Here is a 12,604-nt window from a genome sequence, read left to right on the forward strand (position 1 = left end):
CCGTGACCGTTGTGTCGACGACGGCACTTCCGGCGATCCGGCCTTATTCTCGTACTTATCTGAAGACGACAGCATGGCGCTCTGATCCAAGATCTTCACTCCTATTTCTGAAGATGAGGTCAAGGTTTGCACTGATGAAAATCCCGGCAAAGGAGGGTCTCGCCGCCGTTTTACTCTTTTTCCTAAAGCCATCTTTTTCGGGGCATCACTGGTAATTGTTATTTCAACCATTTCCGTACAAATCTTGTCTGTTTTCAATTAGATTATTAATGAATATGGGTCGTGCTGTTTCGTTTCAATCGACAGGCCAAGAATGTTAGAATCAAGAAAGCAAGGAAAAACTCGAAGCCACAGTTAAGAAGCAATAGTGTGTCTGGAAAAACCAATGGAACTTTGGATTCAGCGAAAGTAAAACATGTCAAAGAACAATCTACGGTCTTTAGACTAAAGAGTTCTTGTTTTGGTGGCCCAGCCACTTCGACGACGCCGTTCTCTTCTTCATCCGCTTCGTCCATCAGTTCCAATTCCAGATCCTCGTTGGACCTGAAAGTGGAAGAAGGTTACATTTCGAATGTGGGGTTGCGCTTTCTCCTTGTTTTGTTGTTGGTTTTGATCGTTTGGGGGAAGGCTTGCTCGATAGTCTGCACCTCATTGATGCTGTTTCTGGTTCCCAGCCGGAGGGGGATTTTGTTGGGGAAAATTTTGCCAAGGGAATCAGCAAAATTTTCCCTTTAAAGCTGCTGTGATTTGTAAATGTATGAACAAACAGCTTTTAGTCGTCTTTTATTATAATAAAATACGTATAATACGGTACAAATATACTGTGAAACATAAAGAACGAATACAATTTTGAAATACTTTTTTTATCCCTAGTGAAAAGAAAATATGATAAAGTACTATTTATTTAAATGACGAAGTTAAGGTACTAGTGATATCAGATGCTTAGATGAAAGGGTATCACACAAATCACAAGAGCCTAAAAGGGGAAATTTACTAAATCACAAGAGCAAATATACTGGCAGATTAAGTAGTTTTTTCAGAAAAATCTTTGGGGGCAAATTTACTCAATTTTTTTCACATATTTACTCAGAACATGTAATTTTGTGGATTATTGGCTGTACACACAAATCACAAGAGCCTAAAAGGGGAAAATTTTGGTCCCTTTGGAAAAATAAGAACAAGAAATGTGACAAGTACTCAAGAGAGGGGTTGACTTGGTGCAACTTACCGAACTTACCGGTCTAGATCGAGGTCGTTTTGGCAAATCGTTCAATTCCAATGATCACCCGTTTCTTGTACTCCACCGAGTCCACCTCCACTGGGTCAATGCCGGGCTCCTGCGAGTCAGCGTTTCTCCAAGAATGAAGATTAAACCAATGGAACAGTAGTAAATTAATGTACGATGTTGAGCGTCCCAGTAGCAATGAAGATTAGACCAAGAAAGATCCAAGAAGGAAGCACAACCTGGCATTTGAACTGTTGTAACGTACGTTCTTGGCCAATGCAATCTTATGAAGGAAGACCGAAAATTGGAACCGATAGACAGACGAAGCACATGAAGAAGAAGAGAAGAGAAGAGAAGGAAGGATTGCTAAAAGAAAAACTGCAGATGACAAGGCTTTTCTTTCACTTAATCCCAAGCCCCATTTTTTCCTTTCCCAGGTAGGATCTCTCTTCTTAACGATGGCTGCGAGTTTTTCCGAGCTTTCCTGATTCTAATTAATTAACAACCCACCAAGTTTCATTAACCAAACAACAAATGAAAGAAACAAATATATTATGAAGGATCAATGATATGTTGAAGATGGTACGTACTTCTTTTGGGATGTGTTTTGGTTAATTCGCCACCAATGGACAAATTGAGAGAATTGGACTCCTATATATAATAGTCGTCGCTGAATCCATTCTTGATATGTTTTAAACTTAAATATATATATATATATATATTGATAATTTTATCTTATTTTAAATTGAACTTATCTTATCTTAAATAGAACATTCTAGCACTTAATCAATAAAACTGATATTTTATCGTCTAACAGTTGTTTAAATTAAAAAAAAAAACTAATAAATAAAGGTTTACAAACAACAGCTTCATTTTTTTCCTTTTCTTGGTAACAATATCTTCATCTACTTTCATATTTCCTTAATTAGTAGTTGACCTACTAAATAAATATAAGCAAAAGCTGCAGGATACCTAATTTAAAAAAATATATATTTTATTTCATGTTATCTTCGATAAAGCCATATTTTTCATATTAATTAAGGGGCATTTAATCTTTTGAAACTCATGAGCCAAGAAAAAGGATTGAGCAATAGTCGAAATTCCACTAACTTCAAACAAGAAGCTTATAAAGAGATTACCGAGGAAAATGGGAGATGACAACTAAACGAGATTGAACTTTTATTGTTTTGTTATAGGTAAAAGTTTAAAAATATTTAAAAGTTCAAAATAATATTTTGGGTTAAAATATGTAAATTTTCTCTGAATCGGAGGGTCTCATGAAAGGGATAAATATTATCTTTTAGAAATCCTAATAAAACCTTGGTAGGAAAGGGATGAACATTATTTATTAAAAATCTTAATTTTGATAAAATATTAAAATAAATATCATCTATAAAAAATCACAAACTAAGGACATTTAGGATTGTCTTATTCCCCTCTATAAATAATAGGTCTTCATTTTAGAAAATGTATGTCTCTAATACTTATGGAAATTTTGCTCTCAGTCTTTTAACATCTTTAGTGTCTAATTTAAACATCAGAGTGTTTGCCCGACTTCTCTGCGCCCTATGATTGTTTTTTCTCTTGTAGTGTCAGGCAACATCAAGTCTCAGGATGAAAGTCTTGAGACAAAGACCTCAAGACGACATTAGGTCTAGGGATAAAGGTCTTAGGATGACATTAAGTCTTGAGATGAATATCTCAGGACAACATTAGGTCTCAAGACAAAGGTCTTGGGTCGACGACAATCTCGAGCGTCTTGACAATGATGTTCTGCCCCATAAATTCATTGTGTTCAAGCGACAACATTTGGCATCATCTATGGGAAACATAAGAGAAGCTAACAAATTAGTTTGCAATGGCCTGAACGAGAAGCGCCACCAACCAATGAAATCAAGAAGAAGCAGAGACTTAGTCTTTGGGGCACCCCCTCGAGACACCCAACCTTGTCTGGCTAGAGACCCACTATCGAGCTTGATCAGAGACTCACTCTTAGGATGGGTTGGAGACTCATTCTCAAGAAAGGCACTCTCAAGGCTACTGAGAGACCCATCCTGACAAGTCAACCATACTAACCCACTTGAATAGGCTCTCTCCATGGTACCACGTATTGAGTATGAGGCCTTGCAACACTAGCATGAAGAAGGAATGCAGACACTTTAGGAGGTGGTGTGTTTGCTACAAAGCATTGCCCCACGTGTGACATTGCTGCCAACCTTGAAAAGGTTTGTGTCCTACTTGATCCCATTCCAAGAAATATAAGAAGAAAGTTCTGAGACCACACTAGAACCATGGAGGGTGTGGTAACAGTCTAGTCCTCCTCGAAGGATTCGCAGGTGCAACTTCCCCTCTGTTTGCTTCAAGATTGGGAAATAGGAAAAGCCCATAAAAGCCAAGAAACACCCAAAAGGATCCCTAAAAGGAGAAGTATCTCAAAACTGTAAGGAGTGTGTCCACTAATGATGATTAGACTCCACCAAGGGACTGTGAAAAAAAAAATCCATGAAGTTGAAGGATCGTCAACGTTTAATGGTCATGAGATGGTGGATATGAAAAGGATAATTGAGGAAGTCATGGAGTAGAAAAAGTTTTTTGCCTTAGAAGACCAACCACAAAGGAGAATCCTTTTCGCTCTAGCCATTATATGAAGAAATCTTTGTCAACGAAGTTCAAAATGCCCCAGATATCTACATATTTAGGCAATAGTAGCCCTTACGACTACATTCAGAATTACGAGTCCTTCATGGTGTTACTGAAGGATTTCACGTATGGTGGTGCGATTAAAAATAAAATTTTTACATGCATCAAATACACGCAATAGAAATAATAAACACTTACCATACATAGCTTGGATATTTAAGTAGCACATTATTTCAACAAATGAAATACAAAAAATGAATACCTGAAACCGATGTTAGGTTGGGGTACAGAAATTGTTTATGTACTAAGACCGATCCACATCACGTTGTGGTGGTTTTAGGTTGTCCACACCTAGTGTACTGTCTGGTATTATTTTGGTCATCTCTTCCCATGCTAGACTAGAGATTACCTGTGTCTCAAATTTCTCACATAACACTCACACTCTAATTAATTTCAATGGAACAGAGTAGAAGAAGAACGAAAAGAGCAGAGGAAAATTACAAAAGCATCCAGTAGTTAACAGCCTCTATAATTTCTCTTGAATTTTTCCTGTTTAATTCCACTGCTACTCATCATATGCAGCCCTAATTTTGGTTGAGTTGGCACCGGGAGTCGACAACTACAGTAGTGGACTCCCAAACATGGGGCAGTCAACTCTCGGTGTTCCAACAAGTCTACCTTTGACTCACTCCCTGATTAACGCTTAATGACATAATCAAGACATATCGGATGCAAAATTTCGATATCATACATAACATTATAAGGTGTGTGATTTTCTCAGTTCACTATCCGCTAGCAAATAGATAGCACCTAAACTTATTTTAGTATCGGCCAACACCTTGACCCATCACATGAATCTCTCCATATCCTAGTAATGATCTGAGAGCTCTTGGATAGCGCTTAGCAACAGTCCAAGACAATATAGTTGATAGTGAAGTCTCACTCCAAGTGAACCTATTACAGTTGATAATTACCGTGTACTATAATCCTTCCATCACCTAACGTCCTGATCAAGCAAGAGCCATAGAGTGATAACTCACAAACTTAGTAGCTATGTGTCTAACCTTATCAATGTGACTAGATGACACCTCAGGAAATACTTGTTAATTTTAGTGCCTTAATACTAGATTTAGATGGCATCTAACAATTGTAATTATGGGACTAATAATATAATTATTGGAAATATAATAAAATATGTTTTCATATTTTAAGGTCATATCTTCATTCATACATCTCCAATCAATCATATGAGTGAGCCTTTAGATTTCCTAACGATAGTCTTATTCTTAAGTGTTATGAATATGTGAGATGCATTGGGTTACTATCTTCGATTAGTCTCTAATCAATCAATTATGGACTTACACATGGGTTACTACTTTTGATTAGTATGAGATATTAATGATAAATGATGGTGAGTCGCATGCCATAATCCATTAGACGGATATAGTAAACATGTGGGTAGATGTTAGTGGAACATTTGTTGAATGTAACGCACGTGATAGATCACATGGCTGAGAAGATCTATGATTGATCACAGGCTTCGATTGTGTTACTAGTCCTTAGACCGAAGGCAACATAGTTGTCTTGTATGTCAGTGCCAGGGATTTACCATTGTAAAAACCATCCGGTAACCAAGAGGGAGATGCACTGCCACTACAAAAAAACTGGCATTTAGCGGCGGTTTTCAAAACCGCCGCTGAACCAGCCGTCGTGGAGCATTTAGCGGCGGTTTTGACCAACCGCTGGAATAACCGCCGCTAAATCACTGATTTTGCGGCGGTTTTAAAACCGCCGCAAAATCAGTGATTTAGCGGCGGTTTTTTTAATTTTAGCGGCGGTTTTAAAAATCGCCGCTAAAATTAAAAAAAAATTAAAATTTTTTATTTTAGCGGCGGTTTTTCAACCGCCGCAAAAATTAAAAAAATTAAAATTTAAAAAAAATAAAAAATTAAAAAAAATTAAAATTTAAAATTTTAGCGGCGGTTTTAGAAACCGCCGCTAAAATTAAAAAAAATTAAAAATTTTTAATTTTAGCGGCGGTTTTAAAAACCGCCGCTAAAATTAAAATAAAATTAAAAATTTTACTCTCTCACCCGCCCGCGCCCACACGGTTGCCCACCCGCCCAGCCACGTGGCCGCATATCCGCGCGCCACGTGGCGAGGCTGGAAATTAAATTTCCAGCCTCCTCCCTTCCCCAGTTTCGAACCCACAACCTCCCATATGCCATTGCATGCTTGAAACCGCCTGATCTACCAACTTCCCTTGTTATATAATTACATATATAAATTATATACCACTATTTTTCAGAATTATATTTTATATTTTTTAATATAGAAAGAAAAATATTAATTAATTTATCATTTTTTAAAAGAATAAAGGAATAAATTAAAAATAAATTAATTGAATTAAATTAATTTATTAAAAATAAAAAAATTATATATATTTTAAAATTATTAAAATTTTGTTAAATTTATTTTTATTTTTATTTTTTTAAATTAAATTTTTAACTAGTGGTGAACCCGCGTGATATGTGGGAGAGTTTAATTTAAAAATAAAAAAATAAATTTATTATTTTAAATAATTTTAACTAAATTGATAATTATAATTTTTTTAATCTTTAATCATATTGAAAAAATTTAAGTTTACTTAATTATTCACTATTCAATATGCTAATGGAGAACACTTTTAATTCAATATACTTATAAATTTTTTTTATTATATTATATTTATTTATAAATAAATATTATAAAATCTATAATATTTTCACTTAAAGACGTTCGTTATTTTCTATTTATTATATTATAATTATAAATATAAATTAAAACTCTTAAATATGAGTAAGAATAAGTTTTTTCAATAATAACAAAATTTAAAAAAAATGAATTTTGATTTCTTCCATAGTCTTAAAAATGTGATACCTTAAATATTAATTAGTATTGAAAAACTCTAATACTTGACAACCCTACTAATTGACATTTGGCAAAATACTTTATTTCACTATCATATTTTATTATTATATAAATATACATAGAATAAAGATATAAAAATAATATATTAAATAAATAGATACTTTTCTATGACTTAATTAATAGTTTAAGTTGTCTATTAATATTTCTCATAAAATTCATGCAAATTTAATAGAAAACAATTAGCATTGAAAAACTTGTATATTTAAAATTTATTATTAATTTTACATAATTAGTATATATTATTTCGAAACAATTGAATGATTTAAATTATTAATGCAAATTACAAAATGTAAATTATTAATGTAATAAGTATTAAATGCAAGTTTTGGGGAAAAATTTTATTACTAGTTATCATTTCAAAGCAATTGAAAGATTTAAATTATTAATGCAAATTACAAAATGCAAATTATTAATTCAATCAGTATTAATTTTAAATCATTAATGCAAGTTTTGGAGGAAAATTTCTTTTTTGAAGACAATCCTATTTTTATATATGTAAAGATGCAAATTACAAAATGTAAATTATTAATGCAATAAGTACTAAACGCAAATCATTAATTTGGGGGAAAATTTTATTACTATTTATTATTTCAAAACAATTGAAAATTTTAAATTATTAATGCAAATTACAAAATTCAAATTATTAATGCAATAAGTATTACTTGTAAATCATTAATGCAAGTTTTGGGGGGAAATTTCGTTTTTAAAAACTATCCTTCTTTTATATATATAAAGATGCAAATTACAAAATGTAAATTATTAATACAATAAGTATTATTTGTAAATTATTAATGCAAGTTTTGGGGGGGAAAATTCTTTTTTGAAGACTATCCTACTTTTATATATATAAAGATGCAAATTACAAAATGTAAATTATTAATGCAATAAGTACTAAATGCAAATCATTAATTTGGGAGAAAATTTTATTACTATTTATTATTTCAAAACAATTGAAAATTTTAAATTATTAATGCAAATTACAAAATACAAATTATTAATGCAATAAGTATTATTTGTAAATCATTAATGCAAGTTTTGGGGGAAAATTTCTTTTTTGAAAACTATCCTTCTTTTATATATATAAAGATGCAAATTACAAAATGTAAATTATTAATGCAATAAATATTAAATGTAAATCATTAATGCAAATTTTGGGGGGAAATTTCTTTTTCGAAGACTATCCTACTTTTATATATATAAAGATGCAAATTACAAAATGTAAATTATTAATGCAATAAGTACTAAAGGCAAATCATTAATTTGGGAGAAAATTTTATTACTATTTATTATTTCAAAACAATTGAAAATTTTAAATTATTAATGCAAATTACAAAATACAAATTATTAATGCAATAAGTATTATTTGTAAATCATTAATGCAAGTTTTTGGGGGAAATTTCTTTTTTGAAAACTATCCTTCTTTTATATATATAAAGATGTAAATTACAAAATGTAAATTATTAATGCAATAAGTATTAAATGTAAATCATTAATGCAAATTTTGGGGGGAAATTTCTTTTTTGAAGACTATCATACTTTTATATATATAAAGATGCAAATTACAAAATGTAAATTATCAATGCAATAAGTACTAAATGCAAATCATTAATTTGGGAGAAAATTTTATTACTATTTATTATTTCAAAACAATTGAAAATTTTAAATTATTAATGCAAATTACAAAATACAAATTATTAATGCAATAAGTATTATTTGTAAATCATTAATGCAAGTTTTGGGGGGAAATTTCTTTTTTGAAAACTATCATTCTTTTATATATATAAAGATGCAAATTATAAAATGTAAATTATTAATGCAATAAGTATTAAATGTAAATCATTAATGCAAATTTTGGGGGGAAATTTCTTTTTTGAAGACTATCCTACTTTTATATATATAAAGATGCAAATTACAAAATGTAAATTATTAATGCAATAAGTACTAAATGCAAATCATTAATTTGGGAGAAAATTTTATTACTATTTATTATTTCAAAACAATTGAAAATTTTAAATTATTAATGCAAATTACAAAATACAAATTATTAATGCAATAAGTATTATTTGTAAATCATTAATGCAAGTTTTGGGGGGAAATTTCTTTTTTGAAAACTATCCTTCTTTTATATATATAAAGATGTAAATTACAAAATGTAAATTATTAATGCAATAAGTATTAAATGTAAATCATTAATGCAAATTTTGGGGGGAAATTTCTTTTTGGAAGACTATCCTACTTTTATATATATAAAGATGCAAATTACAAAATGTAAATTATCAATGCAATAAGTACTAAAGGCAAATCATTAATTTGGGAGAAAATTTTATTACTATTTATTATTTCAAAACAATTGAAAATTTTAAATTATTAATGCAAATTACAAAATACAAATTATTAATGCAATAAGTATTATTTGTAAATTATTAATGCAAGTTTTGGGGGGAAATTTCTTTTTCGAAAACTATCATTCTTTTATATATATAAAGATACAAATTACAAAATGTAAATTATTAATGCAATAAGTATTAAATGTAAATCATTAATGCAAATTTTGGGGAAAAATTTTATTACTACTTATTATTTCAAAGCAATTGAAAATTTTAAATTATTAATGCAAATTATAAAATATAAATTATTAATACAATAAGTATTGATTGTAAATTATTAATGCAAGTTTTGGGGGGAAATTTCTTTTTTGAAAACTAAATTAAATATTTTAATGAATTTTGCGACGGTTTTGAAAAATCGCCGCAAATATTAATTTAATTTTAATTATAAATTATTTAATTATTTTTAAATTTAGCGGCGGTTTTTCAGAAACCGCCGCTAAATTAATTTTTTTAATGAATTTTGCGGCGGTTTTGAAAATCGCCGCAAATATTAATTTAATTTTAATTTTAAATTATTTAATAATTTTTGAATTTAGCGGCGGTTTTTCAGAAACCGCCGCAAAATTAATTTTTTTTAATGAATTTTGCGGCGGTTTTCAAAACCGCCGCAAATATTAATTTAATTTTAATTTTAAATTATTTAATAATTTTTGAATTTAGCGGCGGTTTTTCAGAAACCGCCGCTAAATTTAATTTTTTAATGAATTTTGCGGCGGTTTGAAAACCGCCGCAAATATTAATTTAATTTTAATTTTAAATTATTTAATAATTTTTGAATTTAGCGGCGGTTTTTCAGAAACCGCCGCTAAATTAAATTTTATTTTTTAATTATTTAATTATTTTCTAAATTTAGCGGCGATTTTTTGAAAACCGCCGCAAAATGTAAAAAAAACCGCCGCTAAAATAGTATTTTGCGGCTGTTTGCAAACCGCCGCAAAATTTCATTTTTTGCGGCGGTTTTAGAAACCGCCGCTAAAAAACCGCCGCTAAAAATCAAATTTTTTGTAGTGTGCGTGGTCTTTGTGCAGTAACGTATGAAGAAAGATGATTGTTAATGGGATAATACACATCTAGTACACATAACCATACCATGACAAGTCATCAGTAAATGTTAAGAAGTAGAGATAACCACTTCTCATGATATGTTAGGTTGATGGTAAGAAAACGCATGAATGATAGGAAAAGCCAACTAATGAATGATTAATGATATGGTAGCTTGTAGTGGGCTGCTAGATACGGGAATCGGGTGCCAATGTGTGTATCTTATGTGGGCTCCAAGGACCTTCTATGTACAGTTTACTTTATACTTATGCATTTAGGGCTAAGGCACGTATTAAGCATGGTATGGTATGATGTTGCATTAACATGAATTGCATGGGGTGTTATAGGAAGAGTCTATCGTTAAGCCCAATGCCTTTCTTTTTTGAGCTTGTTGAGTCCTGTGACTCACCCTTATTTAACCATTATTCCAGGTAGAGGAGACGCTTGTGTTAACTGGAACGTCTAGCAAGGTTGGACCCAGATTGTCGAACCGTGATAGCAAGTGCAGAGTTCTCCCAAAACTAGGTCTTGGGTGTCATTGTGTTCGGTCAAGATAATGCTTTTATGTTTTTTTAGATAGGTGTATGTTATGTAAGCCCAGGTAGGCTCATGTTGTGAATGGTTATGTAAGGATGGTTGTGAAATGTTATGTGATAAAAAGGTTATGGTTTCAAAAAGGATTGTGTGTGGGTTTGTAGCTTGTGTTATTGTTTTATGTCATTCAAATAATGACCCTATCACGGATCCTCTATGTCGGCAGGGGCTTCGAGAGGCGAGCCATTACACATAAGTCTCCTTATTATTTTCATTTTTTGTAGAAAAATTGTATAGTACAAATTCTATGTTAAATGAAGATGAAGCAATCAAGAGTTGGTGACTCCAAGGAGCAAAAAGGCCGAGAGAGATTTTTCGCCCATGAGATGGGTGCTAGATGTAAGTCCCTATAAATGTTATTGATTAAATCTGGCTCGAATTTAATCAATAAGGATAAAAGTCCATGATCATCCAATATGTATCTATGAGTTTATTTATGTATGAGATACATGATGGAAAACTTAATATATGTGCAAAGTGAAACCTTCAAAATAAATTATGAATTTATTTTGAATGCATGAGTTAGTTATGTATGAGATACATAATGGGAAAACTTAAATGCATATGCAAACTGAGACCTTTAAAATAAAGATCGAAATCTTCCCAAAATTGTGCAAATAATATTAGATTCGCTAAATAAGATTTATTGTGACCCTCAACCGTAGTAGGAATTCGTCACTCAATTGGGTGTACCCAACATACCACCAAAGTGTTGAAGGTGCATTTCATGAGAGTTGATTGAGTTTCCTATCTAAGCATTTGATGTTGTTGCTTACCCCACACTGATTTGGCCAACATACCACCAAAGCACTAAGGCCATAGACATTTTAAGTGGATAGCTAGCTGAGATGGTAGGTATTTTCTGTGTGTCATCCAGAACATACCACTAAAGCGTTGAGGAATAGGTGGCATATGGGTCAGGAATCGAATTTCACATGAGATGTGATAACCAAGAGTTGCCTACTCAAATATGTGGGTTTCCCAACATACCACCAAAAGTATTAAGGGGTATTTATATAGGAGAGAACTCAATCATCCACCATGAGTCCCTTTAGGGATTTGCATTTTCCACTTTGTGAAGTATAGGATTCAAAAAATTAAGAGGGAGACACCGTTTGGTTTAACACCGAAACTAAATGGTTATGTAAGATTAATCAAACTAACAATCATTTATTATAGCATTTTTCTAAAATGGCACTTTCAAACCCTATCGCACATCTTTAGGACAAAAACACTTTAACTGGACCTAATTTTAAAGACTGGCTTCGAAACCTAAAAGTCATTTTTGGGAATGGAGAAAATTCTTGGCGTTTTGGATAGACGTGTCCCAGCAACTCTTCTAAAGGGATCAAGTAAGAAAGAACGAGTTACATGGGAGGAGATAAGGGATCAGGATTTGAGGGCTAAGACGTATATCTTGGTGTCTATGTCTAATGAGCTCTAGTATCAGCATGAGCACATGATTAACGCTCTTAACATGATTGTGAATCTACAGGAGCTCTACGGGGAACATGGTTGAATAGTGAGATATGAGATATCCAAGAAATTATTCAAAGCTAAGATGGAAGAAGGAACTGATGTGGGAGACCACTTACTAAAGATAATCAATTTAATTGAACAGCTTAAAGTACTAAAATTTTACATGGATGCTGAACTATAGATAGACCTCATCTTCCAATCACTCCCAGAATCTTTTTCCCTTTTCATACTTCATTTTAATACAAATGTACTTGATTGCCCGCTA

At 31.6% G+C, this 12,604-nt stretch overlaps 1 long non-coding RNA gene across 1 annotated transcript; it reads right to left on the minus strand.

Annotated features, from left to right (window-relative positions):
* Positions 1–607: 607 nt before the first annotated feature.
* LOC127810967 (uncharacterized) lies at positions 608–1,709 on the minus strand. Its single transcript, XR_008025613.1, has 3 exons — positions 1,465–1,709; positions 1,229–1,337; positions 608–737 (listed from the first exon to the last, which is right to left on the minus strand). It is a non-coding gene; the product is annotated as an uncharacterized LOC127810967 (long non-coding RNA).
* Between the last annotated feature and the right edge of the window lie 10,895 nt (positions 1,710–12,604).

This window comes from Diospyros lotus, chromosome 10 (genome assembly GCF_014633365.1).
Source record: "Diospyros lotus cultivar Yz01 chromosome 10, ASM1463336v1, whole genome shotgun sequence".
Taxonomy (NCBI): Eukaryota; Viridiplantae; Streptophyta; class Magnoliopsida; order Ericales; family Ebenaceae; genus Diospyros; species Diospyros lotus.